Below are 25,103 nucleotides of genomic sequence, written 5' to 3'. Positions count from 1 at the left end.
TCAAACGGTGAACTGTACAGTAAACGTTCGATGATAAAGCTACGATATGGACTGCAGAGACATTTCAGCAAATTTTGTTTCAACATCGTGAATGACCCGGAATTCGGAGAAGCAAATGACATGTTTCATGCTGTTCTTGTAAAGCTGAAGAAGGAAGGAAAAGGATATGTTGATCACAAGGAACCGATCACAAAAGATGATTTTTTGAAAATTAAATCATCGACAGCAACTGATGTGAACGCACCGAGAGGACTTCAAAACTAAGTTTTTATGGACATTATGATGCATCTGCGCAATCGTGGGAGAGAAAACTTGCGGAATTTTTCTAAGAAAGATTTCGTCGTTGTAAAGGATTCAACAAATGAGAAATATGTCTACCTTGCCACTGATAAATTAACTAAAAAATCACCGTGGAGAATCACTGGACGACTCACGCAGTCAACGAGGAAGGATGTATCAAACCCATAAACCGGACTGTCCCGTTTAAACTTTTGAAGTGTATGTTTCTCATCTTAATCCAGCATGTGCGGATTTTTTTTAGCGTCCGAAGATAAGTGTGGAAAGAAATCAACAAGTGTGGTACTATAATTCTCCCGCAGGCAAGAATACTTTGGGTGATAAAATGAAGAAAATATCACTTGAAGCCCACACATCAAAGGTGTACACAAACCACTGCTTACGCGCAACGTCAATCCACGTCCTGAATGTGAGTGGATTTGAAGCGAGACACATCATGTCCGTATCCGGACACAAGTCGGAAAGTAGTATCAAACACTACTCTTATGTTGATGAAGCTAAAAAGATGCATGAGCAGATGCCTGTCATCTATGGGTGATGGAACAGCTGGTCCATCGACACAGACGAGGCCTACAGCACAGTCCACTTCTCGCTAACCCAGGGAACTCCCGCCGGCTGCCCGGGCGGGAGCCCAGGAGCTTACCGTGTATTTGACCATACTCACGGGACTAGGGTGATTTATGGTCTAAATATTTCTCCAAATGAATTATGAAAACAGAAATTATGCACTTACCACGATTATTGGATGAAGGTCTAACGAGTGGCAGTTTCCTGACATCTGGGCACAGACTGGAACCTCAAAAAACGAAAAGTTCTCTCCTTCTACCCCCGTCTCGATCGGCCATTTTTGTTATGAATTGTAACAAAATGGCCGATCGAGACTGGGGTAGAAGGAGAGAACTTTTCGTTTTTTGAGGTTCCAGTTTGTGCCCAGATGTCAGGAAACTGCCACTCGTTAGACCTTCATCCATATAATCGTGGTAAGTGCATAATTTCTGTTTTCACAATTCATTTGGAGAAATATTTTGACCATAAATCACCCTAGTCCCGTGAGTATGGTAAAATACACGGTAAGCCCCTGGGCTCCCTGGGTTAACTTCTCGCATTCATCCTAGTTCTACTACTAGGCCTACTAGTCCAGGACCAGGACAAAATCCTACAGCTCTCGTGCCAGCAGCAAACACCGAAGATGCATCGTCACAAAGTTCACAGTCTCAGTATTCACCTCAAATAAATGTTGTCTCGAACAAATTAGCCTTGGACAAGAAGCGGCAGTACAATTTTTACAACTAACAGTTGACTATAAAATCTATACAACGGAATATAGATAGAGACTAGACGTATTCAGCATCGTGTTTACTTTTAAAGCGTTGGAATTTTAGTGTCTTCAACTTGTTGGTGTTTGGAAATATTTTACAATTGGATTTTATCATGTTTTTTTTTCGGATTTCTTAACATCTAGTGCACTGGCACTACAATGTTGGTGAGTCATTTCAATTGTCTACCTATCTTGTAATATGCATCTATACAGGTCATTGTAATATAACAGATATTGACTTTATCCTTCGGGAACAATATAACATTTCATTTCCCTTGGGTAGTTATATTTTTGTCTTGGGAACTATATTTTTCCTCAGCGCTACGCGGTTCGGAAAAACATAATATCCCTCGACAAAAATATAACTCCCCTCGAGGATCTCAAATGTTATATTTCCCCTCTAGGCAGTCAATATCTGTATACTATGTTTTCTGAAGGAAACGCCTCATATATTTGCTTTATATCCTACTTCTAATCATTCAGAACCAAACTCTATTCGCTGATCGAGCTTGCAGAGTCCGGTTACCGCGCTCAGCGGAACGCGGATTAGTGCCTGCGCCGACGCATCGCTGGACTTGCATGGGAGAGACAGCTGGCTGACCGGTGCGCCCGAGAGTTTAGCTAAATATCTAGTTTTCTGAAATAATGACGTCAGAATATTGGTATAGCGAAACATATATCCAGGACACAATATCATAGTTGAAATATATTTCGTCACAAATTATGTTTAACATAGAATTAATCTTTCCGAACAAATGCTTTCTTCTTAGTTCGTTTTCTTCACCAAGGCTATCCAAAATTTACTCAAGATCAACTTGAAGACATAAGCAATTTGACGTAGTGTTCAAAACTAGTTTACTTTTTATTTCGTACACAAATCATTTTCCACATAACTAGGTAAATTTTGATTATTCCTCTGCTTCACTTAGATTTTTTTTCATTTTTCATACATTTTGCAAATCAGTCTATTCATAAATAACATTGGCGCTGTGGCTAATAAAAAAAAGTATACATGAAACGTATAAAACCTCAAATACAAAACGTTAGTCTGCGATTTACATAACTGCAAACCATGACTTGGAGAGGAAATCAATATATTTAATATTAAATAGCATCGGAGCTGTGACTAATGAAAAAATGTACAAAAAACATATAAAACATCATAATACAAAACGCTAATCTGCCAATGTTTAACATCAAAATTTTAATTGATATTCATTTTTTTTTTCAAACTCGCACTGACCAGCTTACATCACTGCCTGGATCACTAATATTATAACTACCGTTTTGGAAAGTGGTCAGTAAAAAAAAAGATCTCCATTATGGAAATTATCATAATATGAAAGTTACTATCATCTATAGATCTTTATAAAACGAAACGTATGGTTTTCTCATTATCATAGGAAAATTACAATTCTGTTAGTATTATGTGCACATATCAGATCGCGCGAATCACATTATTTTTAAATGCCGGTAGTCTCATCACACTTAGCGTTGTCGAGATGAGGCTTATCGCCCACCCCTGCTCAGCCCGCAGATCTACTCCTTTTAAACATCGTAATAACCAATACAAGGATGTAACTTCTATATACATGTGTAGATAATTAATGCTATTTATCACCCCAAATGGACCAGAAAAACTCACCTAAATAATAATCACAACTATTTACCAACCGTATGATTAAAATTTCATTTCGTTTGATTTATTTCACATTAAAAACCATACAGAAAATTCCCCAAAAAGAAAAAAAAAAGAATTGTTCCATTTACATATAAAAGAGATAAATTGAAACAAAATGGCAGATAATGTCGCAGGGGCTAGTAAAAGCAGAGCTATCAAGTCTAGCCCCGGCAGAAAAGGAGAAGAAATGAGAGGCCCATCCCGGGAGCATGTACGGTCAGAGGTAAAAGAGGGTCGGGACAGAAGCGGGCCATGGATTCCCGATCGATCGGACAGGAGGAGTCGCGACCAAGGACGCCGCGACTGGCCACACTGCCGGCCGCCCCGCCGACACGACAAGAACTCTTTATGAACACCTGCACAAAACCCATGCATCTAAACAAATCACACATTCACAAATACAAATTCTCACATGCACATATATGCACCAGACAGACAACCACCCCCCCCCCCCCCATCCCTCGTCCAATTCCATAGAGTACCGAAGCGATGACGTCAGTTGCCATGGTGACACGTCGGCCTGGTTCAAAACAAATGAACCCGCCGACTGAAAGCGTGTTTCTCATAGGAGGAAATGGCTATAGTATCGGAATTTGCTCGCTTGCAACCTATTTTTTTTTTCAGACGACCCAGTCATTTGCAAATACGAATGTGTACAGACAATCGTCAGCTGCGACTCTGTTTAGAACCAGCCCGCCATGACACCATGGTTACTGACGTCACACTTTGTTACTCTATGACCAACCATCCATCCAATAACCCCACCAATGACGTGCACATTACCCACATGAACTCATTCGAACAAAACGAACCAACGAAGCCACCAGACCATGTACGGCCATTCACAGCGTCAAGGAGGTCACGCATCCTGCCCCCAACCAGGAAATACCCAGCCGCCCATGCCCCGTCCCCTCCTCAGCTTGACCTTGACCAACCAAACATGACATCCTGAGCAAAAAACAAAGCTTTACATAATCCGTTTATCTAACGGTAATTTTGTTTTCATGGTTTACTGCTGCAGAGTGAAACATTTTACTGCAATGCTTTATACAATGATTTACCTATAAATGATTGTGTGATTGCTGTTGATTGATTGATTGATTGAATTTATTTTTCTTCATTTCAAACAAATTGACAAAGTAAGTAGGAACAAAACAGAGTATGAATAACAGAAATGAAAAAAAGGGAACTCACTGGAAAGCTTCGCTTGTTTATGTGAGTCCCCTGAAATAAATAACTGATAAAAATTTATCAAATACAAATAGAAATTAACAATGTTCATAGAATATTTGAAGAATACTAATGGGGTCAAGCTACGTATGTTAATAGCCGTGGTAGTGTCCAATTAAATCTGGCATTGTTAGAAGCTCAATATCCATATTCAAAACCGTAACACGTAGTCATATACCTAATTTAGGGATCGATCCCAAGCAACACTTGTTAAAAAAAGGTTATTCCTAATTACAGCAAATGAGTCCATTTACTTATATGACATGGTTCTGGATCTTACATGTATATTGAATATTTATGTAGTTTAATCCCATTTGTCGAAGTAACAAATTCTCATTTGTTTGCCTTTATTTTGGCGGTAAAAGGAATGAAATTGAAATCTACCAATGTTTTATGTTACTTTCACGTCAATTGTAAATTTGCCTAAAGGGTCTCAGAACAAACTGTAATCTTAAAATCACTAGTGATGAAACCGTACAAACATTTTAATTACAAGCACCACATCATGGCTATTTTTTATCAAGTACGAGTGATATAGCAAAATGTTATGAATATTTCATTAAAACGCAAGAACACAATTTGCGGAGAGTGCATATAATCCTTTCCTTTGAAGGTACGTTCTGTGCACTAGTAAAGTCACTTAAGCAAAAATTATTATTTTCATTGAAGAAGTATCAAATTTACGTCTACCAGTGAACGCGTTCCTCGTATTAGAGAAAAAAACCTAAAATGACGTATTTACATGACAAGACTTAACTTACATGCAAGTTCTGATAAGCCACAGTGTTTGTAAAATGAATTGACAACTTATTTTAGCGGGTCAGTCTGTCGTATGTTCCGCCACTGGCCATTCTGGCAAGTGAGTTGTGTCCATTAGGTAATTCATTCTGAAGCTCTTTAGGCGAAGGTGGTTGAGATGGTGCAGGTTCAGGCATATTATGAAGGGATGGTAATGGTGTAGGTGGTAACGGTCGTGGTGGTACCGCGTCCGACGAAGATGATGACGAAGTTGCACCATCCGACGGGTCTTGTTCATTCTCAAGGTCCGTATCATTATCTGTATTCATCTCAGGGGTGTGCTGTAAGTAAGCTGAACAATCTTGAAGTTCAGCTTCGGATTGCGATGTCAACCTTAAGTTTGGGATAAGATATTCTGGGTCATTCCTGGCGACATCATTGTTGCAGGCTGCTGCTGATTCGGTTGTATTTGGAAGGAAAATAATACCTGTCCTTGAACCATCATCTGCTTCGCGTTTCGAAGCATTAACTGTAAAATATAAGGGCTCAGGATAGTCATAACTGTCCTCAAGCCTTGATGCTTCTAGGAGCGGATGTTCTTCCCCTGATTGGTGAACTTCATGGAGGTCTGCTTTTGGTCCTACAGTCCCATCATTCTTAATGTTATTTTGTGTAGTCTGTTCATCCCCGACACCTCCTATCAGTTTCATTTCGAGTGTATTGTTTTCTCGATTATTGCTCATGTTGCTTCTTGGCTTAAAAGAGATTTGAAACATCTTGGTGATATATATACAAATTACTGCACCAAACAGCATTAAAACAAGTAGTATTATAACAATTACTAGGGTATACTTGGTTTCTTGCAACGTTGTGCTGCCTCCGAATGTTTCTTTCCTGATAGTTGACAAGCTCACTGTACTAGACATGAACCTGCTTGAACTGGACGTGAATATGCTCGTCGAAACAGATCCTTTAGTTGAAAGCAATGGGTAAGGACTTGATGGTTTAATGTCACCCTTTTTTAATGTTAATATAAAATAGGAAACCTCACACGAAAAAGTATTGTTTGGGTAGAAATCACAGTGGTAGGTATAGTTAGAGGCGTCATCAACTTGTACATTCCAGATGTTCAGTGTAAACGTTTTTTCGTAACTAGTGATTATTTCCATTGTTTCCGAGTTTGAACAAGTTTTTGGTGTATGGCTACATTCAATGAGTCTATCACCAAGTCCATTTCTCCAGATGATCTGTTGATCCTTCATTAAATTATGTTCTAGTGTACAAGATAACTTAACAGTTTGCCCGATATTAACATCCATAGTATCACTTTTCCATTCGCTACATTTCTGATCCGCAGCGACGTAAACTGAATCGCCAAATATTGCTACAACTACAAATAGCATTACCAATATCTTCGTCAAAATCATGACTAGGAATCGCAAAGAGATATCCCTTACTGCAAATGGAAGTTTTCTTTGGCTGGACGATGGATACTGCAGTCCAATCTTCACACACAAAATACATAACCTTTATCGCCGATGCTTTGGTAGTGAAATCTGATTTTCATTTTATTATAGCGCGATAAGAGTGGAGCCAACCACGGATCATTGGAATGATGACAGAACGATATCAAAACTAATAGATAACAGTTTACAATATGAAACCTACACTTAGTCTTGGGATTGGTCAATGTGGCAATGCCCGGCTTCATTTCTAAGAAATATGAAGTTTTTAGTATCTGTAATGCCCATGTCTATATTCATGGTTGTCCATTTTATTTATGTAAGTAAAATAAGGTCTATAATCAGATAATAGGAAATTTGTCAGACATTTTTTTATTCACAACAGAAAGAGTTTTTTCCATAGGATATATTTCGGTGATTTCTTTGGTAGTTGCTGCTATGAATTTGTCCCCTTCAAAAGTTAAACCAGCAGCAGGGGTCGTGGGAAAGGGGAGGGGGGTTGGCTTCATCCCAATCCCGAACACGATAACACGTTTTTTTTTAGTATCCACGTGCAAACAAAGATGTGCCCCTCCCCCTTCAGTAAGCATGTTCAAGATCGTGAAAATGACCACAAACATGGGATGTTAGGCATGTTTCACTTACCCCCACTTTCACACACACATAATTTCTAATTCATTCCAAGGTTCATGAAGGGTTAAATCATGTGTCCATAAGTATCATACATTAAGTATAAGTATCTTACATTCATAAAGGTCGGTTATACGAGGTCGTTGTGATGTTTAAAGAAGTTTTACCACCTCGACAATAGTGTAATTTGACGTTAATGTATATATTTTTTTCCGCTTAAACAACTTGATGAACTACACTGGTGTTGATTTAACACCAGCCCGGTATTTATATCGGTCCACACCAGAGAAGTATTGCAACAACACCAGTTAAGAATCAAACCGATATTGGGTTAACACTAATCGGTGTTGCCTAAATGCCAAATTTGTGTCAGCCTAACGCCAAACTTGTGTTGTTTCAACGCCTCTCAGGTGTGGACCGATATGTTAAATCAACACCGGCGTTTTTGCAGTGTCTATAAAATAATGCAAATTTAACTCCTATGTAAAGTTTTAACCTTAAATTGTTCCACCATTGTTAATACGGGAGATATGAAATTACATTCATCCGCAATTACTACATCCATTTATGCCCAAATACACCTGAGAGGCGTTGAAACAAATGAAGAGCTCACTTGCAAAAGGAGTTAGGTCCATTTGTTTCATCAAATTTGATTTTAATGTCTCAATATAATAATAATAATAATATAGGGTATTTATATTGCGCACATATCCACCTTGTTATGTGCTCAAGGCGCTCCTATATAGATAGATTTTTAGTAGCTCTATAAGATGATACCAAAGAAAAGTTGAAATTCCTATTAAAAAGTGAACTAAAATGGCAAAGAAAAATCACTTTTTTTCAAAAGGGGTTAGGTCCATTTCACTTTAGTTGAAAAAGGGGTTAGGTCCACACACAATTTTTTTGGAAAAGAATATCTTTAAAAATATGAAGACAGGTAAATATACCCTTATACCCAATCATATGTTCTCATGGTAGGTACCATGAAAATTCAGTTTCGCGCAAGAATATTGCAATATGGGAGAATTAAAAAAATTATTTTCTTGGAGTGGACCTAACCCCTTTTGCAACCAAACTCTTCTGAAGAACTCATTTGTCAAAAGGGGTTAGGTCCATTTTTCATAAATTTTATTGTTTTCTGTCTCTAAACCTCAAAATGTTTAGTCAATCTGATTATTCCAAAGACAATTTGAAATTCAAATTAAAACGTGAATGAACGTGGCAAAGAAAAAAACACTTTTTTAATCAAAAGAGATTGGATTCATTTAAGTTTACTTGCAAAAGGGGTTTGGTCCACACTGATATTTTTTATAAACAAAAATTGAAGACAGGTAGATTTCTGTTATACCCAATTTTATGTTCACATGATAGGGTAGTACATCGTGATAATTTAATTTCTAATGAGAATATTGCAATAAGTGATAATAAAAAACATGTTTTTTCTCGGAATGGTCCAAAGTGGACCTAACCCCTTTTGCAACTAAACTCTTCATATGGACAAGATATAAATCATTTTATTAGCAAATATACATCATATTTTTCCTGTTTATATAATGCAATTTTCAGGGTTGTCATCATTTCTAGTTGCCATAAAAAAGTAGAATATGTCTAAATTCAAAGTTTATTGTGAATGAAAATCCCGGCAATAAGCGGGTTCACATATAAGTACCATAAATAACATAAAAACCCACGGTCATTAATCACAGGGAAAGTAGATTTCATGTATTTTTCCTTCCGATATCAGGATGCCCTAATTATTAATTGGATTCTTATCAGCTTCCAAGGGTGACATTAATACAACACAAAACATGCCAAGTTTGTCTTTTGTTATTAATTACAGATAGTATCGAAACTCAAACTCCAGATAATGTGTGTTGCGTGCATTGTGGAGGATTATAACTGTTGGTTCTTGAAGAAAATTAGAGCGATTTATCATTTGAAAGAAAGTTGTGTCGATGACGAACAATACCGATATTGATTGATTAGGTGCTTTATTCAGGTGCAATGCTACTCGGGCAAGGGTTACCCACTCCTGTGACTTTTGGAGCTGTGAAAAGGCAGACAACAAAATAAAAAAATATATTGAAAGTAATTTTTGGTCCACTAATCAATGACGCAATGCCACCTTTCTGTCTCTCTGTATCCTCTCCCCTATCTCTCTTTCTCTTTCTATCTCTCTTCAAAATAAATCCCAAAGCCAAATGCGTCTGTAATGATCAAGTGGTTTATTTTAATCCATATTATTTTCATTAAGATTGATCTTTGCTTACCAATCCGACAAGGAAGCACAGTTACTCCCCGTGGATTGAATCTCACACTGGCAAAATATTATCATTATCATTGTTATTTTTTTAGCCCGAAATAGGCCTAATTCATTTTAGTTCATTTTTAACCAATAATTTAAACAGACTTTTATTAATGAAAACCATGGTTCCCCACATAGGACAGGGTTTCCTGGAATAGTTAACGAATTGGAAAATGTATCGTTGATCTCATGAAGAGGCACAAATCTGGGTTAAAACAGGTTTTATCATTATCATTGTTTTCATTATAATATAATTGTTTGGCGTCACTTTAATAATTTCCTGTGGGGTACCTTTATCATATAGTCATGGTCTTTCATTCTGATATTAAATAATATTATAAAATTGCCATGCATTAAGATTGTTCTGCAATCGCAACTCGAGCAATAGGATCCGCTAAAAATTAAGTATTAACAAAATCCAGAGCGCGTGCTGTTTTTTGGCGCTGTTGATAATGAACGAGAACCGTTTTGGTGTACGTGAACATCCTGTGGCGACTCGTAGATCTTTTCTCTTTTTCCCCTTTCAAGTTCCTCATTCATAATGTATTTCTAGACAAATTAAATTGTAGGGCAGGGGCTAGACCAAAAGCTTCAGTCTCTGTATTTTGGTTGTTCCGCTGAACTGCGTTGGCTCACTGACCAATACATAGACTGAAGAGGATAGGGGCCCGTACCTGCAGCCAACGTATAGTGAAGTAGCGTTATATAGATCGCGATTTAAAACTGTTTTTTAAGCAAATTTAAAAGTTTCATGGTTTCTATTATCAGGGAAATATAAATAACTTAAGTAATTGCATACCTTGGGCCGGAGTTATTGAAAAAAATCCTCTGGATGATTGAGAAATCTGTCATCTAAGACATTTTCATCTGACCTGACGGTTTTTCTTGCAAGTTGCCATCTTGAATGACGTCATTATCGTTATTAAGTTTTTAATGTCTCGATATATCGCAATTATAACTAGTATCGTTTATCTTCGTGTAGTGTATCGTATCGTATAAGGAGCAGATCGTATAATATCGAAAGCAATATCGATATCACATTCGTGATTGTTGACGCCCTCTCCGTTCGTTTGTAAATATTTCATAGTTTGGCTGCCATTTTGACCATTTTTATCGTGTTCAACCCAATTAAACATCGGTAAAGTATAGTCTCATGCCTTTTCATCTATATCGTTTAAAGTATTTTGATAATGGAATATCAAGTTTTAAAAGTTTGTTGGTTATACATCCTTAGATTGTAAATTTGATGTGTAAAATTACATCAAACTTTGGACTGTGAATTGACAAAAGGGAGGGAATGAGAACACATGCGAGCCCACACGTACACCCTACCGTCGGTAAATGGGGATTACAGTAAAATGTCAGAAATTGTTGAATAAATCCCCATAAACGACGGTTATTCCTGTCTAGGCAGGGGCATGCACTTTAACTAAAAAAAATGGTAAGGGGAGGCGGACAACCAGAGCAATGTCATTTCAGTTTGTATTATTATGATAACAACTTTAAGTATTTTATTGCAAAGTCCTTGGCTCATTAGCGTGATATTCATAGAAGGAAATGGAATAAACCTTTCAAATATACATGTAGGTTTTCCCGTCCAATTTCGTCAAAATTTCAACCGATTTAATGATGTAATAATTCAATTTACAACTAATTTGAATGACCTATGAGATCAGCATTTAAATATCCAAATACTTAATTCAATCTAAATCTATTGGCACGCGATTTCATGGTTATCTCATTGAAGCACGATCAAATTAAAATAGCTGAAGAAGTGTTTTCAAATTCGCACCGGTACCTTCCTTACAAACGTTTAGGAATTCAAAATCATTAATATGCAATCACTTATAGGATATGGACAGTGTTTTTCGTTGTTGTTGTTTACTTCTTCTGAATAATTATGGAAATGGGTTTTACTTCTAAATTGGATGTTTACAATTTTACTAAAATGTATCATCCATCTGACAAACCATCATCGGAACCACAACTCGTTTTTGTTCCACTTTCAATATGTTTCTTATCCTATTATGTAAAATAAAAAAGACCAAGATGATGAAGAGAATATACCTGCCATTGGCAATGGTCATAGGTCACTCACTGGCGGATCCAGGGGGAGGGGCACAACCAACTCGTGCCCCCTTTTTTTTAGAGGCACAATTATTCTTTTCGTGGACGAAATACCCTTATCCTTTGGTTAAAAACATTTTTTTGCTCGTCAAATTACTCGGGAAAATGTGCCTTCCCTTTTGGGAAATCCTGGATCCGCCCCTGAACCCACTCATCAATCACTAAACGAATAACCGTTTACAACCATATCCTATACATGTAAGTGTTACATTAATAAAGTCTTTATCAAACATAATGGAATAGAATTATTTTAACTGAAAAGGTCATAAAAATAGAAAGATAGGGTAAAGTTTGAAAAAAAATATTGTATAACGTAATAAAAAAATGAACACAGAAACATGCTATCTCAATTTGGACGTTTAAAGTGCAATTTTGTGTGCCGATAAATGAAATTGAAAATATTTTTTAGGCGAAATTAAATGATCAGTTCGTCGTCGCGAAATTAAATGACACCTTTGTGTCATTAATTTGAAAGAATTTCTCTCAAAATTTAATTTCTACAAAATTCAAAGGAATGATATAAAACGGAATTGAATGCAAAATAAATGAAAATGAACCATGTGTGCAGAGGGTGGACGAAATATTTCGAATTTGAACGTCCTTTCATTAATTTAAATGCAACTCTGATGAAATTGGACGGGAAAACCTATAATAAAGCACACACTCTAAAATAAATCCTATAACATAATTATTCTATAAAAAAAACATAAGTAATGCAATCTTTTTATGATGCTCGTTCCATTGATTAAGATAGTACAGAGGGCAACGCACTTTCATGACAAACAATGCAAAGAGAAAATAATTGTAGCGCTATATCCTTTCTCTACATATCAAAGCAGATAAAATAAGGGCTAAGTGAAATGCAAAATGCCAACATGTGTTAAATCCGCAATTTCGAATACATCACGAGAATCGCCTTTTACCTATCGTACATAAACTTTACGTGTAGTCAGAATAGTTTCATAACAATAATGTCAAATCGATGTTGATGACGTGCAAAGATACCAACCTAATGTTGAAACACTTTTAATAGTTTAATAGCAAGAAATCTCATAGTGAGACTTTTGACAGTTCGAGTTTCGGGAATGCTGGAGTGCCACATTCCAATTCTATTGGCTACAGTAAACATGTATATGATCATTTTTCCAAGATGAAGCCATTACTAAGAAGAATAATGAAAATTATTATATTAATTTTATGTTGCACAATTTATAGAAGAATATGCTTAACTGCGCATTTCAATACGTAAAATACAAAACCAGGAAAAAATAATTTAATGATAAGAAGATACACAAAAAAATATCAGAGTTAAAGGAGAACCAGGAAAATTTCATATGTCATGTCTGTACGAAATCTATTTATAACAGAAGCATCTTATCTACTGAGAACTCTCTTGAAGGGGCCAGGTTTTGGGGTTGGTTTTAAACATATGGGTTAACAATCCTATATAAACTTGGAAAGATTCGTTCTTGTTTGGACTCTAAAACAACAAAGAAACTTGTTCAGGCTCTCGTGACATGTCACTTTATTGTAATAGTTTGCTTTGTAACATGGCTGATACTCAACTATGTAAACTCCAAATAATACAGAACTCTGCTGCAAGATCGATAACCCGAACTAAGAAGTATTCTCACATAACCCCTGTCCTGAAGCAGTTACACTGGCTTCCGATCAAATCACGCATAAACTTTAAGCTACTGTTACTTACCTATCAATGTCTTAATTCCTTGGCCCCTGAATATCTCAGTAAGATATGTCCCTTCACGTAATCTAAGATCTTCACAGAGATGTTTGCTTAAGCGTCCAGACCAAGTTCTATGGGGAGAGATCATTTTGTCATGATGTCCCTAAACTTTGGAATATGATCCCTTCTTCCATTAAGGAGACATCTACATTCTCTGCATTCAAAAGTCGCCTCAAAACTTATTTGTTTAAGCGGTTTTATGATTGAGACAGTCTACATAATAGCTTTAATCCTCTCTTCTTTGTCTATTTTCCTATTAAGCGCATAGAGACGTCAATGAGTAGTGATATGCGCTATACAAGCAACGTCGTATTATTGTTATTATATATATATATATATATATATATATATATATATATATATATATATATATATATATATATATATATATATATATATATAATATATATATATATATACATATATATATACAAATAAGCATAATGCATTGTTGCAATGATAACGAATATGCTGAAATTTAGTAAATACAGTTTTAAAAATACATACTTTTCAGTTGTAGGTTAATTTTGTATTTTTAAAATACTCGCCCTCCCCTTAAATTAAAAAAAAAATCGAAACCTGTTTTTTATATATACAATATGAATAATTACTATAATGTTGCACCAAAAATAGGCAGAGGATTGGAGAACTATTTACCACACAACTTGACTACTCATCCGTATCATAGGCAGTGACAGATATATTTAGCACCATTCTTGATCGTTGCTTCCTCACAAATTTAATAGTTGGTTATTTTTCCCGAGATGTCATTAAGAAATGAGATTCCGATAATCAAGTGGAGGTTCAAATTACTATTTTTGCCTTCAAAAGGTTACAAGTCGTAAAACTAGTTTTCACATCCGAATTGAATAGAAATATATAAAAAGACAAAGATGTAGCAGTAAAACAATTACTTGCTCTTGGCTGTTCATTATTATCTTCTTTTTTTCTTTTTGGGGCTATACAAGATTATTAATTGTTCTACACATGTTACATCCAGTGTCACAGGGTACCATTCAAAATAAGGATAACGAACACAATGCCATTAACGATCATCACAATTCAAATTTAATCATAATCATAATCAAAATCATATTATCCATATCCACCACATACATTATGGCGACGCAGTTCTGTATTATCTGTAAGTTATATGTGCGCATTTACAAAATTCTCATAAGTCAACTACTGTATATAACAATTGATGTCGGATTCAGGGTATGAAGCAATCCCCTCAGATTATGTTCAACACACGAGGCGTTACTTATAACTCGAGCCTCATTATACTGACATTTCTAATTAATGAATCTCCGAGTCTTTCTGAAAAACAATCCCTCATAAGATACTTTGAGAAGTGGACCTGTACTGTCCACCCTTATCTCACTTCAATTGACCAGGCTTTCTAACTCTCCATCATCTCACTACTATGGATGTGGATCAGAAATATCCACAGGTTCCATCCGGAGGGTAAATATGACTCCGTTATTACTCCTCTCTAAAATCTATGTACAAACGGACCCACATCAAACTACATGTATGGCGTTTTTACTGGCCCTGCAATACATATTGGCCAAATATGATAATGTTCTTGGAATAATCTAACAATTTGGTGAAACAGTCTCAACATGCTCAAGTTGAATTCGTAATCACTCTCACAATTTTATTGTAGTTCATTCATCACAAAGAGTCAATTATTCATTAAGTTTTGGTTTGATACAGCTCACCATAAATGAGATTAGTTTTCACCAATGTCCGTATATGACGCCAATTTCGTTGAAATTTCCATGTGCTTCAAAGTTTGTTGACGCTAAGAAGATACGACTGTAGTTTCAAAACACCAAGCTCTGGGTAATATGCCATATCTAAATCACATAAACGATTATAGGCACAAACAACATTGTTCTCTTTAAACTGGCTGCAAAAAATCTCATTCGTTTGATAACATTTTGATTTATCTTATAGCTGTTACTTTTATTGAGCTTTTCACTATGCATGCTATGTACAATGCTCAACTAAACTTCTGCAGAATACATATATAAAGTCACATTCCTTTGATAGTAATAACAATATCACAATCATCACTCACCGATACTAGTGTAGGGAATAAACTTGGAAACTACAAGTGTAAAGAAGACTTTACAAAGAAAATTGCCGTGTTTTTTCTGGTTTTCCAAAATATAATCAGAATATAAACCAGCCATCTTTTGGCTTGCTTGAACAGGTTATCTGCACCTCTGCACAAGACAGATTCGAAGGGTGTGTCTTCTTATCACTCTCCTAGTACAGCGGCAACCGCTATCTATCTACACACAAACATGACAAAGGCTAATACAAAAGAGTTTAATATACAAAACATGTTTAAGGTTCATTAACAAGTGTTAATGCCATACCACTTTCTTTTCATTGCTCTGCATGAAGCATTGCACACAGTACAAATAGCACTCAATTGAACGCCGGTATCTGGACTGATTACTCAACCATCAATGGCACATTCACCTCTCTCTCCCCTCCCCCCCCCCCCCCTCTCTAATGCTCTCTCTCTCTCTCTCTATTCACCTCTCTCTATTTATTTCTCTCTTAACCTTTCATGTTGAAATTGCACACCTCATTTTATGTTGTTTTTTGTGCAGTTACATTGATATTGTTGAATTACTTGTCTTGCTTTTTTCCAAACGTGACATCCAGTCCCGTGCATTATTTTTTGTATATAAAGGTAATGCCTTCGGGAGTGAAGAACATTTTTTTTGGACATACGTGCTGCAGGGGGCGCCAGCTGCCCAGGGACACCAACGTTACAGACTCTTGCGCAGATGCTATGTTCTACATGCCCGAATGTAGCCGATTGTAGCCAACCTGTGCATGTGTGCATATCCCTACTCGAACACTGCGTCCCACAGTGTGTGTTTACAGTGTGGAGCACAATGTGAAATCACGTTCACACTGTTAAATTTGAGCATTAATTTCAACAGTGTAAATCGCATTTTCACACATAGTCGACCATGTGAGCAAGCTGTAAACAGTCACACTGTAGAAGTGTTCACAGTGTGAAAATATATTCACATTGTTGAAATTGAGCATTTTAAATATGTAAATGATACGTAGTCCACGATGTGAACACACTGTGTAAGTTTTTCCCCAGCAAGGATGCTATGCGACTGGTTGAAGATTGACACAGCTCTATGCAATTTACGTCACTGATATTCGCTAAGAAGAGCACAGACGTATTAAGGACACCATCCATAAGTGCCCCCTTGAACCCCGGGAGGGGTTACTCTTAACTATGAAATGTATTTCCATTTTTTTGTATATTAATCATTTATTTTCATGTCTACTGGCAGGAAGAGGTGGTGGTGTCGGGAAATTGATGTCTGGGCGATCTCTTCGTTCTTGCCACCTTTGTGTGAACGAAGATGGATTGCCTGAAAGAGTGGACGTTTTGACGTTTTTTGATGTCATTTGTGTTCTATCTTCTTCTATGGCATACCAAATGTGTCTATCCATTTCCCTTTCATTGGAAGGGGGTGTAATGGAGTCTGAAAGAACAGGTAAATGTCTTACTGCATCTTGTCCTCTCGAAGGTCCCAGGGATGTATGGTATCCTATTTTGCAAAGATGCATGTTAGGAAAATGATTGTCTTGATCATACACATCCATGTAAGTGTGACCTTTAAGGTCATCGAAATGTGGGCTAAATAACTGATTATCAAATGTCGGTTTTCTGCCGCTTGATCCCGAATCCTTTGGTTCCGGGAAATGAAGAGGTGAAAAGTATGTTCGTTTTATTTTTAGCGGAAAAGGGCTACGTCGTTCGTTCGTATCCCGATGCTCTCCTGACCACATGTCTTTAAACCCCATTCTACGTGTCGGACCGGAAGCGGAATGTTTTCCATCAAATGTGTGTAACTTTTCTGGGGGATTATGTGATGGGTGAACGTTTGATTCAAGCTCCATTGTTGGGTAACAGAGGTAGTTCTTTAAACGTGCCTGTGAGAATTCATATGAGTCTCCATGGATATGTCCTGATGCCTTCGTCGTGGTTATTGGTAAAACGCGTAACTGGGGATCCGATGAATTGACTACATTGTTTCCAGCATCATTTCGATTTTGTGGAGTCGTTTTAAGTGTCCTCCTCTGATTATCGTTGTCCCCATCGACATCATCATCGCCTCTGCCAATGAAAAGCATTTCAAAACTGTTACTTTCGTCAGTGATAGATCGCCTTTTACTATTTTTTCTTCGTCGGAAGCACATTGCACACGTCTTTACTATCAGACAGCAGGTCACGACAAGCAAAGTGAGAGTGAGAAGTGTTGTAAGCACTCCTATCCAAAAGAAAAATGTTTCAGCTCTAACTTGTTTACCTGTGTAGCAGTTTGACAGGGAGGCGTATCTGTCTGAAAGTGTAACGTTCACATCACTAGTTGCCATGGTTACCGTTGGACTGGTACTTGTTAAATTGTTTACCGGATTGAACATTGCTTTTACCGAGGCACCATCGGTAGTTGATATTGAACTGGTACTTGTAGCATTCTCGAATGGACTGCCCATAGTTTTTATTATCGAACTATAGATAGTCTTTCCTGCTAAGTTAGTACTTACTGGACTTACAGTTGCATTATTCATGGAGCCAACCTGCTTAGATGAAAGCAATGGGAATGTACTGACAGTCTGAATGTAATCTTTTGTCGTCACATTCAGCGCAACTGCAGTGGCCTCACAAGAACCAGTTCTTGACTTGCTAGAGTAAAAGTCGCAATGGTAAGTCGAAGAGTCATCAACTTGGATATTGATGATGCTCAGTGTAAAGTTATGTTTATGATCAGTAATTATTCGCACTCTTTCTGGGGCATGAGGTAAAATATTTGAGCAAGTTCGTGATGCACATTCAGATAGTCTATCACCGATTCCGTTTCTCCAGATTACTAGTTGACCTTCTTGTAAAGTAGTTTCCAATATGCAAGGCATCTCCACTGTTTCTCCTTGGTTTATCCTGATGACAGTGTTATACCAAAGCCCACATTGCCGATCCGCTGTGACCTGATACGAATCGTTGAATATGATGGACAATGCAAACATTATTACGGATCCCTTCAACATGTTCAATAAATACTCCATTTTTAAATTTCAACAAAATGATCTCGGGTAAATGAATGCAAGTATTAATACATCGACACTTCCTTTCAATGTTCACCGAGTACTATGTTTTGAGCAACATCTAGGCCTACTCCGCAAAATGATTTAATCCGAGAATATTTAAAATTACTATAATGATAACATTATCATAACAAGACAAAGCAACAAAACGAAAGTAAGATCCGCATGACTTTATGTTTGCCTTATGATTTTACCACAGGACGTAACTGAGCCAAATTGAGTATTGTCTTTAAAATTATCAAAATATCATCATAAAATGCAGGGGTTGAAACGACCACGTGTTATACGCCTTCCTCTGAAAGCGATCCTTATCTGCAACTCCTTTTTTTTTTACAATCCAGTCACAATTGTCTGACTTAAAAAAAGATTGAAATTATGTGTTTTTTGTGATAGATGGCTGATCATGTAAATGTCCTTGGCACCATTTTCCATAAAATCAAGTTCTTGATATAACCTAATGGCGGACGTTCAAAAATAGGCAGAGGATTGGAGAACTATTTACCACACAACTTGACTACTCATCCGTATCATAGTCAGTGACAGATATATTTAGCACCATTCTTGATCGTTGCTTCCTCACAAATTTAATAGTTGGTTATTTTTCCCGAGATGTCATTAAGAAATGAGATTCCGATAATCAAGTGGAGGTTCAAATTACTATTTTTGCCTTCAAAAGGTTACAAGTCGTAAAACTAGTTTTCACATTCGAATTGAATAGAAATATATAAAAAGACAAAGATGTAGCAGTAAAACAATTACTTGCTCTTGGCTGTTCATTATTATCTTCTTTTTTTCTTTTTGGGGCTATACAAGATTATAAATTGTCCTACACATGTGACATCCAGTGTCACAGGGTACCATTCAAAATAAGGATAACGAACACAATGCCATTAACGATCATCACAATTCAAATTTAATCATAATCATAATCAAAATCATATTATCCATATCCACCACATACATTATGGCGACGCAGTTCTGTATTATCTGTAAGTTATATGTGCGCATTTACAAAATTCTCATAAGTCAACTACTGTATATAACAATTGATGTCGGATTCAGGGTATGAAGCAATCCCCTCAGATTATGTTCAACACACGAGGCGTTACTTATAACTCGAGCCTCATTATACTGACATTTCTAATTAATGAATCTCCGAGTCTTTCTGAAAAACAATCCCTCATAAGATACTTTGAGAAGTGGACCTGTACTGTCCACCCTTATCTCACTTCAATTGACCAGGCTTTCTAACTCTCCATCATCTCACTACTATGGATGTGGATCAGAAATATCCACAGGTTCCATCCGGAGGGTGAATATGACTCCGTTATTACTCCTCTCTAAAATCTATGTACAAACGGACCCACATCAAACTACATGTATGGCGTTTTTACTGGCCCTGCAATACATATTGGCCAAATATGATAATGTTCTTGGAATAATCTAACAATTTGGTGAAACAGTCTCAACATGCTCAAGTTGAATTCGTAATCACTCTCACAATTTTATTGTAGTTCATTCATCACAAAGAGTCAATTATTCATTAAGTTTTGGTTTGATACAGCTCACCATAAATGAGATTAGTTTTCACCAATGTCCGTATATGACGCCAATTTCGTTGAAATTTCCATGTGCTTCAAAGTTTGTTGACGCTAAGAAGATACGACTGTAGTTTCAAAACACCAAGCTCTGGGTAATATGCCATATCTAAATCACATAAACGATTATAGGCACAAACAACATTGTTCTCTTTAAACTGGCTGCAAAAAATCTCATTCGTTTGATAACATTTTGATTTATCTTATAGCTGTTACTTTTATTGAGCTTTTCACTATGCATGCTATGTACAATGCTCAACTAAACTTCTGCAGAATACATATATAAAGTCACATTTCTTTGATAGTAATAACAATATCGCAATCATCACTCACCGATACTAGTGTAGGGAATAAACTTGGAAACTACAAGTGTAAAGAAGACTTTACAAAGAAAATTGCCGTGTTTTTTCTGGTTTTCCAAAATATAATCAGAATATAAACCAGCCATCTTTTGGCTTGCTTGAACAGGTTATCTGCACCTCTGCACAAGACAGATTCGAAGGGTGTGTCTTCTTATCACTCTCCTAGTACAGCGGCAACCGCTATCTATCTACACACAAACATGACAAAGGCTAATACAAAAGAGTTTAATATACAAAACATGTTTAAGGTTCATTAACAAGTGTTAATGACATACCACTTTCTTTTCATTGCTCTGCATGAAGCATTGCACACAGTACAAATAGCACTCAATTGAACGCCGGTATCTGGACTGATTACTCAACCATCAATTGCACATTCACCTCTCTCTCCCCTCCCCCCCCCCCCCCCTCTCTAATGCTCTCTCTCTCTCTCTCTCTCTATTCACCTCTCTCTATTTATTTCTCTCTTAACCTTTCATGTTGAAATTGCACACCTCATTTTATGTTGTTTTTTGTGCAGTTACATTGATATTGTTGAATTACTTGTCTTGCTTTTTTCCAAACGTGACATCCAGTCCCGTGCATTATTTTTTTGTATATAAAGGTAATGCCTTCGGGAGTGAAGAACATTTTTTTGGACATACGTGCTGCAGGGGGCGCCAGCTGCCCAGGGACACCAACGCTACAGACTCTTGCGCAGATGCTATGTTCTACATGCCCGAATGTAGCCGATTGTAGCCAACCTGTGCATGTGTGCATATCCCTACTCGAACACTGCGTCCCACAGTGTGTGTTTACAGTGTGGAGCACAATGTGAAATCACGTTCACACTGTTAAATTTGAGCATTAATTTCAACAGTGTAAATCGCATTTTCACACATAGTCGACCATGTGAGCAAGCTGTAAACAGTCACACTGTAGAAGTGTTCACAGTGTGAAAATATATTCACATTGTTGAAATTGAGCATTTTAAATATGTAAATGATACGTAGTCCACGATGTGAACACACTGTGTAAGTTTTTCCCCAGCAAGGATGCTATGCGACTGGTTGAAGATTGACACAGCTCTATGCAATTTACGTCACTGATATTCGCTAAGAAGAGCACAGACGTATTAAGGACACCATCCATAAGTGCCCCCTTGAACCCCGGGAGGGGTTACTCTTAACTATGAAATGTATTTCCATTTTTTTGTATATTAATCATTTATTTTCATGTCTACTGGCAGGAAGAGGTGGTGGTGTCGGGAAATTGATGTCTGGGCGATCTCTTCGTTCTTGCCACCTTTGTGTGAACGAAGATGGATTGCCTGAAAGAGTGGACGTTTTGACGTTTTTTGATGTCATTTGTGTTCTATCTTCTTCTATGGCATACCAAATGTGTCTATCCATTTCCCTTTCATTGGAAGGGGGTGTAATGGAGTCTGAAAGAACAGGTAAATGTCTTACTGCATCTTGTCCTCTCGAAGGTCCCAGGGATGTATGGTATCCTATTTTGCAAAGATGCATGTTAGGAAAAGGATTGTCTTGATCATACACATCCATGTAAGTGTGACCTTTAAGGTCATCGAAATGTGGGCTAAATAACTGATTATCAAATGTCGGTTTTCTGCCGCTTGATCCCGAATCCTTTGGTTCCGGGAAATGAAGAGGTGAAAAGTATGTTCGTTTTATTTTTAGCGGAAAAGGGCTACGTCGTTCGTTCGTATCCCGATGCTCTCCTGACCACATGTCTTTAAACCCCATTCTACGTGTCGGACCGGAAGCGGAATGTTTTCCATCAAATGTGTGTAACTTTTCTGGGGGATTATGTGATGGGTGAACGTTTGATTCAAGCTCCATTGTTGGGTAACAGAGGTAGTTCTTTAAACGTGCCTGTGAGAATTCATATGAGTCTCCATGGATATGTCCTGATGCCTTCGTCGTGGTTATTGGTAAAACGCGTAACTGGGGATCCGATGAATTGACTACATTGTTTCCAGCATCATTTCGATTTTGTGGAGTCGTTTTAAGTGTCCTCCTCTGATTATCGTTGTCCCCATCGACATCATCATCGCCTCTGCCAATGAAAAGCATTTCAAAACTGTTACTTTCGTCAGTGATAGATCGCCTTTTACTATTTTTTCTTCGTCGGAAGCACATTGCACACGTCTTTACTATCAGACAGCAGGTCACGACAAGCAAAGTGAGAGTGAGAAGTGTTGTAAGCACTCCTATCCAAAAGAAAAATGTTTCAGCTCTAACTTGTTTACCTGTGTAGCAGTTTGACAGGGAGGCGTATCTGTCTGAAAGTGTAACGTTCACATCACTAGTTGCCATGGTTACCGTTGGACTGGTACTTGTTAAATTGTTTACCGGATTGAACATTGCTTTTACCGAGGCACCATCGGTAGTTGATATTGAACTGGTACTTGTAGCATTCTCGAATGGACTGCCCATAGTTTTTATTATCGAACTATAGATAGTCTTTCCTGCTAAGTTAGTACTTACTGGACTTACAGTTGCATTATTCATGGAGCCAACCTGCTTAGATGAAAGCAATGGGAATGTACTGACAGTCTGAATGTAATCTTTTGTCGTCACATTCAGCGCAACTGCAGTGGCCTCACAAGAACCAGTTCTTGACTTGCTAGAGTAAAAGTCGCAATGGTAAGTCGAAGAGTCATCAACTTGGATATTGATGATGCTCAGTGTAAAGTTATGTTTATGATCAGTAATTATTCGCACTCTTTCTGGGGCATGAGGTAAAATATTTGAGCAAGTTCGTGATGCACATTCAGATAGTCTATCACCGATTCCGTTTCTCCAGATTACTAGTTGACCTTCTTGTAAAGTAGTTTCCAATATGCAAGGCATCTCCACTGTTTCTCCTTGGTTTATCCTGATGACAGTGTTATACCAAAGCCCACATTGCCGATCCGCTGTGACCTGATACGAATCGTTGAATATGATGGACAATGCAAACATTATTACGGATCCCTTCAACATGTTCAATAAATACTCCATTTTTAAATTTCAACAAAATGATCTCGGGTAAATGAATGCAAGTATTAATACATCGACACTTCCTTTCAATGTTCACCGAGTACTATGTTTTGAGCAACATCTAGGCCTACTCCGCAAAATGATTTAATCCGAGAATATTTAAAATTACTATAATGATAACATTATCATAACAAGACAAAGCAACAAAACGAAAGTAAGATCCGCATGACTTTATGTTTGCCTTATGATTTTATCACAGGACGTAACTGAGCCAAATTGAGTATTGTCTTTAAAATTATCAAAATATCATCATAAAATGCAGGGGTTGAAACGACCACGTGTTATACGCCTTCCTCTGAAAGCGATCCTTATCTGCAACTCCTTTTTTTTTTACAATCCAGTCACAATTGTCTGACTTAAAAAAAGATTGAAATTATGTGTTTTTTGTGATAGATGGCTGATCATGTAAATGTCCTTGGCACCATTTTCCATAAAATCAAGTTCTTGATATAACCTAATGGCGGACGTTCAAAAATAGGCAGAGGATTGGAGAACTATTTACCACACAACTTGACTACTCATCCGTATCATAGTCAGTGACAGATATATTTAGCACCATTCTTGATCGTTGCTTCCTCACAAATTTAATAGTTGGTTATTTTTTCCCGAGATGTCATTAAGAAATGAGATTCCGATAATCAAGTGGAGGTTCAAATTACTATTTTTGCCTTCAAAAGGTTACAAGTCGTAAAACTAGTTTTCACATTCGAATTGAATAGAAATATATAAAAAGACAAAGATGTAGCAGTAAAACAATTACTTGCTCTTGGCTGTTCATTATTATCTTCTTTTTTTCTTTTTGGGGCTATACAAGATTATAAATTGTCCTACACATGTGACATCCAGTGTCACAGGGTACCATTCAAAATAAGGATAACGAACACAATGCCATTAACGATCATCACAATTCAAATTTAATCATAATCATAATCAAAATCATATTATCCATATCCACCACATACATTATGGCGACGCAGTTCTGTATTATCTGTAAGTTATATGTGCGCATTTACAAAATTCTCATAAGTCAACTACTGTATATAACAATTGATGTCGGATTCAGGGTATGAAGCAATCCCCTCAGATTATGTTCAACACACGAGGCGTTACTTATAACTCGAGCCTCATTATACTGACATTTCTAATTAATGAATCTCCGAGTCTTTCTGAAAAACAATCCCTCATAAGATACTTTGAGAAGTGGACCTGTACTGTCCACCCTTATCTCACTTCAATTGACCAGGCTTTCTAACTCTCCATCATCTCACTACTATGGATGTGGATCAGAAATATCCACAGGTTCCATCCGGAGGGTGAATATGACTCCGTTATTACTCCTCTCTAAAATCTATGTACAAACGGACCCACATCAAACTACATGTATGGCGTTTTTACTGGCCCTGCAATACATA

The sequence above is a fragment of the Lytechinus pictus genome, chromosome 5 (genome assembly GCF_037042905.1).
Source record: "Lytechinus pictus isolate F3 Inbred chromosome 5, Lp3.0, whole genome shotgun sequence".
Lineage (NCBI taxonomy): Eukaryota > Metazoa > Echinodermata > Echinoidea > Temnopleuroida > Toxopneustidae > Lytechinus > Lytechinus pictus.
Note: the sequence above shows the minus strand (reverse complement) of the source record.